The sequence below is a fragment of the Serinus canaria genome, chromosome 12 (genome assembly GCF_022539315.1).
Source record: "Serinus canaria isolate serCan28SL12 chromosome 12, serCan2020, whole genome shotgun sequence".
Taxonomy (NCBI): Eukaryota; Metazoa; Chordata; class Aves; order Passeriformes; family Fringillidae; genus Serinus; species Serinus canaria.
Genome location: NC_066326.1, coordinates 18,128,834 through 18,144,618, shown reverse-complemented (window position 1 = coordinate 18,144,618; position 15,785 = coordinate 18,128,834). Strand labels below are relative to the sequence as shown.

At 41.7% G+C, this 15,785-nt stretch overlaps 1 protein-coding gene across 4 annotated transcripts in view; it reads right to left on the bottom strand.

The window, feature by feature from the left end:
* ATG7 (autophagy related 7) overlaps positions 1–15,785 on the bottom strand; it is a 109,296-nt gene that overhangs the window by 19,075 nt on the left and 74,436 nt on the right. The window lies entirely within an intron of this gene.

Here is a 15,785-nt window from a genome sequence, read left to right as displayed (position 1 = left end):
GCACAAATCCATCAACATGGATGGATTTGTTTCCTCACCATCATCATCCTCACAATGCTTCTTCAGAGCCCCTGGAAGAGCAACAAGTCCTGCACACACTCACCCAACCTTCCCAAGAGCTCAGAGGTGCTGAATCCTGCAGCTCAGAGCTGCCAAGGCTCATTTGTGCCAGGGACTGCCAGGGCTGGCCAGGCAGGGCACACCCTCCAGCCTCAGTGGGATCTGAGACTGGGGTGGGAGAAGGGATTTGGGCTGGCATTTACACATCAGATCATCAGGGGACACTGCCCCTGAGGCCCTGAGAACTCCTCCTCCTTGGACTGGATTTTTAAAATATTTTTTAGGTGAATTTCTGTGTGTTTAAGTTTGGAATTGATGTGTCAGGATGAAATATGTGCCAGGTAAATATTCAGATTGTGGCCTGGTTCTGGGTATGGCTGAATTAGAGGAAGTTAGAAGATCTTTTTAAAAAAAATTTTACAAGGGGGAAAAAATAATCAGAGAAATCCTTGAGGGTTTAGTGACTGATTGGAGAGCAGAGATCATTTTCAGATGAGACAGAGACTCCCACACCAATAAAAAGCATTATTGGGAGGTCACCTAACCCAGACTGAGCCGAGTTCCAGCATTTCCCTGTTTGATCAACCCCACTCCATCCTCACCAGCAAAACAGCCACCATCCTAAACAACCCCAAACCCAAGAGCAGGGATCCTTTTCAGCTCCATTCCCATTTCAATCCCAAACCCAACAGCAGGATCCTTTTCAGCTCCATTCCCATTTCAATCCCAAACCCAAGAGCAGGGATCCTTTTCAGCTCCATTCCCATTTCAACCCCAAACCCAAGAGCAGGGATCCTTTTCAGCTCCATTCCCATTTCAACCCCAAACCCAAGAGCAGGGATCCTTTTCAGCTCCATTCCCATCACCAGGAAAGAACACTTGGCAGGAGAAGTGAGCCCAGGTCCCACATGCAGCTGGGTCATCTTCCATGGGAGCTTTGTGCACAGCTTTGGCATCACCAGGCTCCCCCTCAGGAACAGAAAACTTGAAATGCAACCAAAATATGAATTCATGACAAACTTGGATTTACCCAGTGACCTCACTCATCTCATCACTGCTTCCATGGAGATCTGTGAGCTGTGTACACAACATTTCTGTCCTGTGGAGGAGGCAGAAGGAGGGAGGGAAAACTTCCTCCCCTCTCCTCTTTTGCTCTTCAGACGGTTAAAAATAAAATAATTTCTGAAAATGTGAATTGAGGGAATGAAAGAACATGGTTTGCAGTGTTAAATGCTCAGAGGATACTGGATTGGCAGATTTATTTCATGTCCTATCCTTCAGAAATTAGGGGAGATAAATCCATTTGTTTGAAAATCTTGCCAGTTTCCCTCCTGAATTTTCCTGTCACTTTTCCCATCAGCTTTTATCAAAATAAACATTACCCAGAAAATTGCAAGTGTTGGTATAAAAGCACAAAGAGGGGGAAAAAAAATCAGTAATTAAAGGTAAGGTGATGATGTTCTAGAAATAGAACAGGCAGAGCAGGTTCCTGGGTTGGTTTTGTTACAAAGGGACAGAAAACCTGAAAAAGCAGAAGATGCCTCAGCAGTGAGAGACCTCTGCCAGCACCTTGCCTTGCTCTGGAAACATCTGCTAGGCCCGTGCAATAAATTATAGATAAATTATCGATGAAATATAGATAAATTATCAATAAATTATAGATAAATTATCAGTAAATTACAATAAATTATCTATTAATTATCAATAAATTAACAATAAATTAACAATTAATTTAGCAAACAACAGAAGCAGCCTCCACTTTACTCAAATCATTATGTACTGATTTAGAACCTTATTTCCAACCCAGATTCTGCTGAAAACCTGGGTCCAAGAGTCAGATTTACTCCTGTGGCCCTTCAATCCATGCAGAAATGGAACAAACGAGAACTTTGATGTGCAGAGAGTTTGGGCCTGGAGGCTCTTGCTGGGATCTGGACTCTGTGAGCCCTTTCAGAATTGCTTTTGATTTTCTGACCACAGAATTTCAACATCTGCTGAGCTAACAGATTGCCTGCAAGCAGTTGTGTCCTAGCCATCAAATCCTATTTAATCTGAATTTCTCCCTGGCCCTGCTGTAAGCAGGTTGTGCTGGTTTTTCATGCCCAGGAGCAGAGCAATGTTCTCCCAAGCTCCTGAAGGAGGGAGGGGTCCCTCAGCTGATGCAGACACGGCGCAAGCCCTGGGCACCAAAGGATGGACATTGGGTGACCATGGGTGTCACTGGTGGCTGTGGTCACCAGGATGGACACAGATGACCACAGATGACCGTGGATGACTGTCCCAGGACCTCTTGCTGATCTGAGTGATCCCAGGAAATATTCCAATGTCTCTTTTCCCAGCCTGGTGCTCGAAGAAGGAGTCAGAGCTCTTCATTTCTCAGTCCCAAGGTTGTTTATTGTTCCTTATCTATAAAATTCTTTCTCCTGACTGCTGAGGTCTGTTCAGCAGGACAGACAGATGCACTCTGCCTGCCCCTGGGGCAGTGTTATCTTTCTATAGTAAAAACTACCTGTGCAATATTTACCATAACTTCCCAATCCCTATCACCTCTGTTAGACAGTGAGCTTCTACTCTAAACCAACCCAAAAGTGCCAACATCACAGCAGAAGGTGGAGGTAGAGAAGAAGAAGAAGGAGAAAGGCTGGACACACCCAGATCCCTCCATCTTGCCCCCTGAACCCCCATTCTAAAAACCCCAAAAATCCATTTTTCACCCCATGATAAATTCTCTGTCATTCTACTCAAACTGTCGTGGCTTGGATCTTCACCTAAGGTTGGCAATTTGCTCCATGGGTCATAACCAAACCCACAGACACCCTGGGCTCTGTGCCAGGGTCTCTGAGCCCCTGGCAGGGGTTTTGGCTGCTCAGGACAGACAGAGGGACGTCCTGGGTGCTGACAGATCCCTTCTCCCTTCAGGAAGAGTCCCCCACCACTCAACAATTCCATCTGGTGTCTCTGAAGTGTTCAGAGAGCCCAAACTCACCCTGCTGCCCCTCCCAGCTGGCTGAGAGGGACAAGCACAGCCCTGCAAGGGGACCCAGCTCCAGAGCAGCCCCGTGGCTCCAGGTCCATTCTGCCCTGGGGCTGTGCCAGGTGTGCCCCTGCAGAGCTCCCAGCTGCTTACAGGGCAAACAGCTTGTCCTGGCTCAGAATTCCCTGCTCCTCCATTTGGGGGGGCTTTGATCTTCTGGCCTGCTCTGACGGCAGCTCCAGGAGTTTCTGGGATCACAGAGACCTCCTGAGTCCAGGCACAGAGTGGGGAGGCACTTGAAAATCTGATTGCAGGCAGCAAACAGAGTGAGAGTGGATTCAGAATGGGAATTCAGAACTGGGATGTTCAATGGGTTGGCCATAAAATTCATCCTAAAACAAACATCAGATCTCCTGCACTGTGAGGACAAACCTCACTTCTTCATGGCACTAAATCCACACTACCCTCAATATCTCATTTTTGTCACTTCACCTCTCCTTCCCTTACAAAGAAAGAGCTGGAATACACTCATGAGGTTGTTCTGAATAATGTTGAACAATTCAGAGTTGGAGTTCAAACAGAAAATGGTCAAACACTGCAGGGCCCTCAGGAACAACCTCCTTTTAAAAAGCAATTTTTTCCTTCTTTAAGACAAACTATCAATGTAATATATTTCTCTATCTATATCTGTATCTATATCTATATCTATATCTATATCTATATCTGTATCTGTATCTATATCTATATCTATATCTAATCTATATCTATATCTATATCTATATATCTATATCTATATCTATATATCTATATATCCATATATATTATATATCTATATATCTATATATCTATATCTATATTCAGGGTATTAAACAAGTTAAGCTGTGCTGCCATTATGATGTTAATTAAAGGAATCAGTTGTATTTGCCATGAATTTATTCCTCCAGATGGTTTAGCATCTTAACTGAATCTTTTTCATTTTAAAGCTTATTTCTTGCTGGCAGAGGGGGATTGCTACAGGAAAGAGGGGTGGCTTTTGTTTTTCACGTGCTGCTCCAGCTGAAAAACCTACACAGCAAATTTAAATATTTAACCCAATGCTGTCTAATTATTCCAATGAATAAATAATCTATAATTAGTACAAACCCATTTATAATTCTTGTTTTGGAAGCCAAGGAGCTCATTTTCTAGTTCAAAAGGTCCCTGAGGGATGAAATGAAGCTGTGCTGGTGGGATGGGCTCATTTCCCACATTGTTCAGAGTGAGGTTGGAGATGTCAGGCAGGAGCTGCTCATGGAAATTCCTGTACCCTTGGAGCAGCCCCACTAAAATCCCAACAAATACAACAACAGAAGTTCCACAACATTAACCAGCACCACCAAAAACCACCCAGCCCTTCACAATCCTATCTCAGCTCTGCATCTGCACGCTTCATTTTCTGGGATGAAGAGTTCAGCCTGGTTCAGAAATCTCCAATTACCAGAGACAAAGAGGGATGGGAGGGCACAAAGCCCTTCTCAAATCCCTCTGTGTGCCCAGCTCTGAGCCCTCCTCAGCGTCCTCCAAACCACACTGGCAGCCAGGTGATCACCCCCTGCAGCAGGCAACACCTCAGTTATCTCTGCCTGAGCTTCACCTGGTGATTTCCCTGCTCCTTCTCTCATTCCTGGTGCCCTGCACCCTGGGGGTGTCAGTGCAGAGCTCCAGATCACACTCAGGAGTCTCCAGAGCAAACCAAACCCTGAGCAGAGCTCCTCAGGGTCCTGCTGTGAGTCCTGGTGACAGAAAGCTGCTGTGGCCATGAAGAAACAGCCTTGCATTTTCTCAAGGTGCTGCTTCCAGGGAATCCAAAAATCCCGAGGCTGGCAGGGAAGACCGAGGTGTTGCTTGACAAATGAAAAGTTCTTGAGCAGACCCCCCCACCCCAGAGAAGAGACCACGAACAGCTGAAACATCTGGGCACAAACTGCAGAACTCCTCTCCCAGCTGGGAGCAAGCTGGAGCTTGCATGGGGCCCTGCAAACTCCTTAATTGCTGGGAGCAGACAAAGTCTGAGAGTTTGGTCATGTCTGCTCAGGGGGAAGGAGATTACAACACATCTGCACTGCCTCTTTCCACACAGGTCAAGCACTGCTCCAGAGCTGTTTTTCCACCCTTTTTGTTTTCCCATCTAAGAACCAGGCTGGCCACACAGGAGGCAGCTGTGCCCAGGAGCTCCCAGCTGAGCAGGGAAAGGACCATCCCCAGCCCTGCTAGCCGTGGCTGGAGGGATTCTGAGTTTGGGAATGGCTTGGAGACATCTCCAAGCTGAGCTGCAGTGCCCACTGAGGAGCACAGACCAAACTGGGCCAGGAATTCCAACTGCTGTCTTCATTGCCAAGAGCATGGAGCATGGAGCAGGATTCTCTGAAATATTCCAGCGAGGTTTTTATCCATGTTCCCAACCAGCCAAAAGCTCTTCCTGCTCCACAAAGCTGGGCCCATGTCCCAAAACCAGCAAAATATTTAATATTAGCCAAATATTTAATATTTAATATTAGCACATCACACTCATTATTTGCTCATGTCCCAAAACCAGCAAAATATTTAATATTAGCCAAATATTTAATATTTAATATTAGCACATCACACTCATTATTTGCTCATGTCCCAAAACCAGCAAAATATTTAGTATTAGCACACATTATTTGTATTATTATATTAACACTCATTATTTGGGTGCTGACACATTAGCACACAAATCTTACTGCTCTGGATCTCTCTGTCTCTTTGGGAGCACGAGATGACCAAAGGACAGACTCTGCTGGAGTTTTTATATTTATATGGACATTTCCCCCTTCCCTTCAGCTTTATTTTGCATTCAGGAGAATTTTCAGCCTTGCATGTGATGCAGACACAATTTATTTTACCAAATTATTCATTAATATATCCAAATACATTTAGTAAATGGTTTAAAAATAATAAAAAACGGAATAAAAAACTTTTCTGAATAAAAACCTTTGTCTAGGCTTCACGTCTCGTTAAAGAACTGAGGAGGATTTATTTTTCACCAGCAAAAAACCCCTAAAAGATCAGGTTCAATAAAAGAAATAATTTATCTCCATCAATGTCTCCAAGTGATACCATCAGTGCCACTGCTTTAGAGACAATTGCTGTTTGCTTTATTCAGAGCAGCCAAGCAAAAAGGGATTTATCTCCAGCCCAGAGCTTTTCCCACACCCAGGAGAGATGAAATTCCCGTGGAGCCCAAGCACAGAGCTGGGCAGGCACATCCCATCATTCCACTGGGGGATCTGGGATTGCAGTGCTGGCAAAGGAAAGGAGTCAGCCCCAACAAAGAAACAAGTTATCAGGGTTAGAAAAGATGAAAAGTGCCATAAAAACCCTGGAAAATCGGGCAGTGAGTCGAGGACAGTGGGGAATGGGGTGAGGGTTGCATTTCCTCATGTCTGTAACAGAGCCCTAAGGACATCAGCCCAGCAGGAAAATGGGATTTAATTGTGCTCCTTGACTTACTCACCACGGCACAATTCCACTAAAAAAGGGAATTTTCGCCACTCTGAGAAAATGGTGGTGTCACTTTGATTTGCAGTCCATAAAAAAGGGAAATTAGAGGCATCTCCAGAAAGGGCAGCAGCTCAGCAGATGAAATCAGGCAGCAGGGAGACAGAAGGATAAACATGTTTAGGTTGTCTGATTATTGGTGACAGCTCTCTGAGAAAAGGAGTTCAAAGAGATTTATTGGAAGTGTTTCGCATGGAGCAGGATTCTCTGAAATATTCCAGCGAGGTTTTTATCCATGTTCCCAACCAGCCAAAAGCTCTTCCTGCTCCACAAAGCTGGGCCCATGTCCCAAACCAGCAAAATATTTAATAGCCAAATATTTATATTTAATATTAGCACACACACTCATTATGCTCATGTCCCAAAACCAGCAAAATATTTAATATTAGCCAAATATTTAATATTTAATATTAGCAACATCACACTCATTATTTGCTCATGTCCAAAACCAGCAAAATATTTAATATTAGCCAAATATTTAATATTTAATATTAGCACATCACACTCATTATTTGCCCATGTCCCAAAACCAGCAAAATATTTAATTAGCCAAAATTATATTTAATATTAGCCATCACACTCATTATTGCATGTCCCAAACCAGCAAAATTTAGATTAGCACACATATTGTATTATTATATTAACACTCATTATTTGGGTGCTGACACATAGCACACAAATCTTACTGCTCTGGATCTCTCTGTCTCTTTGGGAGCACGAGATGACCAAAGGACAGACTCTGCTGGCGTTTTTATATTTATATGGACATTTCCCCTTCCCTTCAGCTTTATTTTGCATTCTGGAGAATTTTCGCCTTGCATGTGATGCAGACACAATTTATTTTACCAAATTATTCATTAATATATCCAAATACATTTAGTAAATGGTTTAAAAATAATAAAAAACGGAATAAAAAACTTTTCTGAATAAAAACCTTTGTCTAGGCTTCACGTCTCGTTAAAGAACTGAGGAGGATTTATTTTTCACCAGCAAAAAACCCCTAAAAGATCAGGTTCAATAAAAGAAATAATTTATCTCCATCAATGTCTCCAAGTGATACCATCAGTGCCACTGCTTTAGAGACAATTGCTGTTTGCTTTATTCAGAGCAGCCAAGCAAAAAGGGATTTATCTCCAGCCCAGAGCTTTTCCCACACCCAGGAGAGATGAAATTCCCGTGGAGCCCAAGCACAGAGCTGGGCAGGCACATCCCATCATTCCACTGGGGGATCTGGGATTGCAGTGCTGGCAAAGGAAAGGAGTCAGCCCCAACAAAGAAACAAGTTATCAGGGTTAGAAAAGATGAAAAGTGCCATAAAAACCCTGGAAAATCGGGCAGTGAGTCGAGGACAGTGGGGAATGGGGTGAGGGTTGCATTTCCTCACGTCTGTAACAGAGCCCTAAGGACATCAGCCCAGCAGGAAAATGGGATTTAATTGTGCTCCCTGACTTACTCACCACGGCACAATTCCACTAAAAAAGGGAATTTTCGCCACTCTGAGAAAATGGTGGTGTCACTTTGATTTGCAGTCCATAAAAAAGGGAAATTAGAGGCATCTCCAGAAAGGGCAGCAGCTCAGCAGATGAAATCAGGCAGCAGGGAGACAGAAGGATAAACATGTTTAGGTTGTCTGATTATTGGTGACAGCTCTCTGAGAAAAGGAGTTCAAAGAGATTTATTGGAAGTGTTTCATAGAAACTGAGATGAAAGATTTATTGCCTGGGCCCTGAAATCACTGCAGAGTGGAAACATCCTGCAGGAGAAGGAAGGGGTCAGGACACTGCCAGCACTGGGGAACAGAGCTCCAGAGGAGACTGAAAATAAAATAAAATAAAATAAAATAAAAAGATAAATATTAAAACAAAACAAACCAAACCAAAATAAAATAAAATAAAAATAATAAAAAATAAAATAAATAAAATATTAAAACAAAACAAAATAAAAAATAAAAAATAAAAAATAAAATGAAATAAAATAAAAAAAGATAAAACAAAACAAAAAAACCCCAAAATAAAATAAAAAAATAAAAATAAACTATAAAAGTAAAATAAAATAAAAGAATAAAACAAACCAAAACAAAATAAAAAAAAACAAACAAAATAAAAGAAAATAGTAAAATAAAAACAAAAGAAAAAAAAAAAAAAAAAAATAAAATATTAGAACAAAATAAAATAAAAAATAAAAAAAATAAAGAAATAAAAGAAATAAATATTAAAACAAACCAAACCAAACCAAAATAAAATAAAATAAAAGAATAAACTATAAAATAAAATAAAATATTAAAACAAAACAAAATAAAAAATAAAAAATAAATGTAAAAAATAAAATAAATAAAATATTAAAACAAAACAAACAAAAAAAATAAAAAATAAAAATAAAACAAAACAAAATTTAGAAAACAATATAAACATATAAAATAAAATGATAAAATAAAATAAATAAAATAAAATAATAAACAATAAATAAAATAATATAAAATTAAATTAAAATAAAATAAAATACAATTTTTGAGACAAGCTGAGAGTTTGCTCACGAGATGCACAGATCAAGGAGAAGCCTGTGGTGACTGACAACATAAAGGACAAAGGTGCTGGAATGAAAAAATCCTTTGTGCAAAACGTGGGTAAATCTGGAGCAGCATCTTTGAGAAATACTCTGAGAGGTGGGAATATTTGGGTTCTTGAAGTTTAAGAACCAGATTGAACAAAATAAATGAGTTTTAAATATTGTGATAGGTGGGAATATTATGATTTTTGAAGTTGAAGAACCAGATTGAACAAAAGAAGTGAATCTCAAATATTGTGGTATGTGGGAATATTACAGGGAATATTGAAGTTTAAGAACTGGACTGAACAAAATAAGTGAGTTTTAAATAGTGGGATATCTGGGAACATTTTGATATTTGAAGTATAAGAACCAGATCAAACGAAGAAAGTGAGTTTAAAATATTGGGATATATGGGAATATAATGATTTTTGAAATTTAAGAATCAGATTGAACAAACTAAGTGAATCTCAAATATTGTGATTTGTGGGAATAGAATGATTTTTGAAGTTTAAGAACCTGATGAAGCAAGATGGGTTAATTCTGAGAGCTCTCACAAAGCAGATCCCAATTGCTGTGTTCAAGGACTGGTGGCCACGAGCCTGCCCCACCCCAATGGAACAAGTGAGAGTCAAACACTGGGATACACAGGGAATATTATGATTATTGCAGTTTAAAAATCAGATTAAACTAAAGAAGTGAATCTCAAATATTGTGATATCTGGGAATATCATGATTATTGAAGTATAAGAACCAGCTCAAACAAAGTGAGAGAGTTTAAATTATTGGGATATGTGGGAATATTATGATTTTTGAAGTTTAAGAAATGGACTTAACAAACTAAGTTAATCTCAAATATTGTGATGTGTGGGAATATTATGATTCTTTGAAGTATAAGAACCAGCTCAAACAAAGTGAGTGAGTTTTAAATACTGGGATCTATGGGAATACTAAGATTTTTGAAGTTTAAGAACTGGATTGAACAAACTAAGTGAATCTCAAATATTGTGATTTGTGGGAATATAACGATTTTTGAAGTTTAAGAATCAGATGAAATGAGCTGGGTTAATTCTGAGAGCTCTCACAAAGCAGATCCCAATTGCTGTGTTCAAGGACTGGTGGCCACAAGCCTGCCCCACCCCAATGGAACAAGTGAGATTCAAACACTGGGATACACGGGGAATATTATGATTATTGCAGTTTAAAAATCAGATTAAACAAAAGAAGTCAATCTGAAACATTGTCATATGTGGGAATATAATGATTTTTGAAGTTTAAGAATCAGATTGAACAAACTAAGCGAATCTCAAATATTGTGATTTGTGGGAATATTATGATTTTTGAAGTTTAAGAATCAGATGAAATGAGCTGGGTTAATTCTGAGAGCTCTCACAAAGCAGATCCCAATTGCTGTGTTCAAGGACTGGTGGCCACGAGCCTGCCCCACCCCAGTGAGCTCAGCTGACCAAGCAGGGCAGTTTTCATCCCCTGTGACTGCTCTTCCCAAAGGGCTGCACGATGGGAATTCCAGCCTCCTGCTGAACCCCGTCCTCCCGGATTGCTCTGTCTGTTTTGGCCCTGGGCTGAGAATCAGAAATGCTAAAAGTGCTCCAGTGCCAGTGTCAACATGACAGAGCGCTCGTGGCTATGGGGGGAGAAGGAGGAGAGGGGCAGGAGGGAGCTCTGCCTCATCCTGGGCAAGTGGGAACAGGGTTTTCCTCCCTGGCTGAAGCCCAGGCTCATCCCACCCTATTTTTAACCTCCTCCAAGTCGACTCGACTGGAAGAGCTGCTCTGGCAGAAAATCAAACTTGTAATTATTCCTACAGCACCAAAATGAAGGGATGTCCCTGGAAACAGTTCTGGGCCTTTGATTTGTGCTCAGTGCTCTTGTAGTCGGGGTTTGCCTCCTTCAGAGACACTGGAAAGAAAGAACCAAGCAAGAAATAAAGAGAATTTTTTGAAAGGAAGCCAAAATGCAATGTTTTGTGCTGACCTGCACACTGGGGTTTTTTTCCTCCCCCCCCTCAATGAGTGAACAGAAGTTCAGTTTCAGGAGGAAAATACCTTTTTGACAGCACATAAATTAGAATTTGGGACAGACAGACACACAACCCCAACAGGCTGTAGTGGCTTGTCACAGGACTCAAGAATCACAGAATATTCTGAGTTGGAGGGGGCCCACAGGAACGTCCAAATTACACCCAAATAAGACTTTTCAAATATAATAATTCAACTATAATAATTAAAATAATGACCAAGATCATAGATAAAAATCACGACCAAGATCAAAGATTAAAATCATGACCAAGATCATCCCTTTTCAAATGTAATAATTAAAATCACGACCAAGATCATCACTTTTCCAATATAATAATTAAAATCACGACCAAGATCATCACTTTTCCAATATAATAATTAAAATCATGACCAAGATCACAGATTAAAATCATGACCAAGACCATCACTTTTCCAATATAAGAATTAAAATCATGACCAAGATCACAGAATCACAAAATGGCCTGGGTTGGATGCACACAAGTGTTTCACCAAGAGCCAGAATCAGGAGTCTGAGCAGTCCCTCATTTAATGCTGAAGAATTATTCCTCTACCTCAGGAGAAATGTTTATAATTGCAGACATTATAAGGCCCACAGAGAATGTGTTGGAGGAATTTGCAAAATTCAAAGGGAGTTGATAACACTGCTAGGCCAATTTGAATTTTTAACTGTTTTGACTGGTGCTGTTATTAAACTTTATGAGCAGAAAGCACTCTAATAACAAGCACAGTCAAAACATCCTGCAGACAAATGCAGGGGAGATGCAATTTAAAATAATAAATTTTTTATTTGCATGATGTGCACATCCCTGTGGAACATGGCAGAACTTTCCTCAGAGCACAGAGCCCAAAACAAGACTGTGAATGCACACCCAGCAAGTCACCTGGGTTATTCCCTTTAGGATTCCAACAAAAGGCAGGATTCTTCCCTTGGATTTTTGCTTATGCACAGTAAGCTTCCACAGATTTTATTTATAAACTCTTGCTTGGAATTTTCAATTATTTTATTCCCCAATGCTTCTCCTTTTATGGCCATCTGTTTCTTCCCATTTTTTGCCCCAAGGCACATCAGCTGTCTCCACAGCTGAATGAAATTCCCATCTCTGGCTCAAAGGGAAACCTTTTATTTCTTGTTTATTTGTTGAGCCAGAAAGAAGCCACCCATCAAAATGAGAAACCTTAACCTATGAGTTGGGTCCTGGGATGCTGCACACATCCTCCCCACAAATATCTCTAGATTCTGACTTGGAAATGCAAGAAAAGAAGCAGGTTATTCATTGTGGGAGCTCTAACTATTGTCACTAATGTTACAGCTGCTCCTAAATGTTTTATAATAGCGTTAATGAGTGAAAATCTTCCCTCCAATCCATGATTCTCAAATGGATCATTTCTTCCATGTATTAACTGAGCAGTGCACAGCAACGTGCAGAAGGAAAAATAATGATCTCAATCAGTGCAACTTAAAAAAAACCTCCTGGTGCCTGGCTTGGCACAATGCAAGAAAATTCTGTTTAAATTAGGAAATTGTAAATGGGCATAGGTGCCATCATTGACTCAGAAGAGAGAGTGAGACACGGGAGAGGAGACGTGGAGAATTTGGAAGGAGGAAGTGAACAAAGAGCTGTATTTAGGCTTTTTATCTAAAATTCTCCAGAGAATGTTTTGCAGCCAAGAGTCTCAAGATGAATGAAAAGCTGCTTGGAACAGGAGAAGCACCCAGCTATGAACAGCAGAACAGGTTCCACCAAACCATCCACAAACCCCCACCAGATCAGTCCAAATCCACCAATCACCACCAAACCAACCCAAATCCACCAAACCCATCAAACCAACCCAAATCCACCAATTCCCATCAAACCAACCCAAATCTACCAATTCCCACCAAACCATCCACAAACCCCCACCAGATCAGCCCAAATCCACCAATTCCTATCAAATTGACCAAAATCCACCAATCACCACCAAATCAGCCCAAATCCACCAATTCTCACCAAATCAGCCCAAATCCACCAATCCCCACCAGATCAGCCCAAAGTCACCAATTCCCACTAAACCAACCCAAATCCACCAATTGCCACCAAACCAGCCCAAAGTCACCAATCCCCACCAAACCAGCCCAAAGTCGCCAGATCAGCCCAAAGTCACCAATTCCCACCAGATGAACCCAAATCCACCAATCCCCACCACATCCACAAACCCCCACCAGATCAGCCCAAATCCACCAATCCCCACCAAATCAACCCAAAGTCACCAATTCCCACCCAAACCAACCCAAATCCACCAATTCCCAAGCCACCCCAAAGTCACCAGATCAACTCAAAGTCACCAATCCCCATCAGATCAGCCCAAATCCACCAATTCCTACCAAATTGACCAAATCCACCAATTCCCACCAAACCAGCCCAAATCCACCAATCCCCATGAAACCAGCCCAAAGTCACCATTCCCACTAAACCAGCCAAAATCCACCAATTCCCACCAAATCAGCCCAAATCCACCAATCCCCATGAAACCAGCCCAAAGTCACCAATTCCCACTAAACCAGCCAAAATCCACCAATCCCCACCAAGCCAGCCCAAAGTCACCAATATCCCCCAAATCAGCCCAAAATCACCAATCCCCACCAAACCACCCCAAAGCCACCAGATCAACCCAAATCCACCAATCCCCACCAAACCACCCCAAAGCCACCAAATCAACCCAAAGTCACCAATCCCCACCAAACCAGCCCAGTCACCAGTTCCCTCCAGATCAACCCAAATCCATCAATTCCCACCAGATGAACCCAAATCCACAAATCCCCATCAAATCACCCCAAATCCATCAATCCCCACCAGATCAGCCCAAATCCACCAATCCCCACCAAAGTTCACTCATCCCCACCAGATCTCTGAGCTCACTCTCCTCATTTTGGCCTGACCACTCCATCCCCTCCAGTCCCAGGTGAGTTTGAGCCCCCAGACCCGCCCTGGAGGGCCTGGCACTGGGAGATGCAGTGGGAAGGTGACCTGGGAGGAATGAAACCCAGAGAGAATCCAAGAGCAGTCCCAAAGGGAAAGGGGATGGCTGAGGATGGAGCTGTGTGCTCACACAGAGCCAGTGAGGGAGCTCCAGCCACCCCAGGTTTTGCAGCTTTTCCTTGGCAGGTAAATACTCTACACCCAGAGGGTGTTTTGCTTTCCCAGCTACTCAGTGCCCCTGCTACAAGGGATTCCCTTCCCTGCTACAAGAGATTTCCCTCTCTACTAATAGGTTATTTCCCTCCCTACTACAAAGTTATTTCCTTCTCCACTATGAGCCATTTCCTCCCCTACTAAAATGGATTTCCCTGCCTACTACAAGCTTATTTCCCTCCCTACTACATGGTATTTCCTGCCCTAACATAAGAATATTTCTTTCCCTTCTACAAGGTTATTTCCTTCTCTCCTACAAGTTTCTTTCCCTCCCTACTACAAGGTATTTTTCCCTCCCTACTACAAGGTTATTTCTTTCCCTATTACAATGTATTCCCTTCCTACTACAAGGATTTCCCTCCCTACTACAGGGCATTTCTTTCTCTACTACAAGATTATTTCCCTCCCTTCTACGAAGTTATTTTCCTTCCTTACTAAAAGGTCTTTCCTTCCCTAACACAAGAATATTTCCTTCCCTAATACAAGGCATTTCCTTCTCTACTACAAGGTTATTTCCCTCCCTACTACAAGGTATTTCCTCCCCTACTACAAGGCATTTCCTTCTCTACTACGAGAATATTTCTCTCCCTTCCACAAGGCTATTTCCTTCTCTCCTATGAGGGATTTGCCTCCCTACTACAAGGTAGTTCCTTCTCTAATACAATTCCTTACTACAAGGTTCTTTCCCTCCCTACTACAACATATTTCCCTCCCTACTACAAGGTATTTTTCCCTCCCTACTACAAGGTTATTTCTCTCCCTACTACAAGGCATTCCTCCCTACTAAGGTTATTCCCCCCTACAAGGTTATTTCCTCTACTACAAGGTTATTTCTTTCCCTACTACAAGGTTATTTCCCTTCCTTACTACAATGTATTTCCTTCCCTAACACAAGATTATTTCATTTTCTACTACAAGGTATTTCCCTCCCTTCTAAAAGGTATTTTTCCTTCCCTACTACAAGGTTATTTCTTTCCCTATTACAATGTATTCCCTTCCCTACTACAAGGGATTTCCCTCCCTACTACAGGGTTATTTCCCTTCCTTACTACAAGGTATTTCCTTCCCTAATACAAGAGTATTTCCTTCTCTAATACAAGAATACTTCTTTCTCTACTACAAGATTATTTCTCTCCCTTCTACAAGGTTATTTCCTTCTCTCCTACAAGGGATTTCCCTCCCTACTACAAGGTTATTTCCTTCCCTATTACAATGTATTCCCTTCCCTACTCCAAGGCATTTATTTCCCTCCCTACTAAAAGGTATTTTTCCCTCCCTACTAACAGGTTATTTCCCTCCCTGCTTCCATTTCCTTCCCTGCCAACCCTGCTGTGCTCACTCCTTGCCTGCCACTGCTGTAGCACATCCATTGTTCCACGTCACCAACTCCAGCTGAAAAATCAGATTACAAAGGAC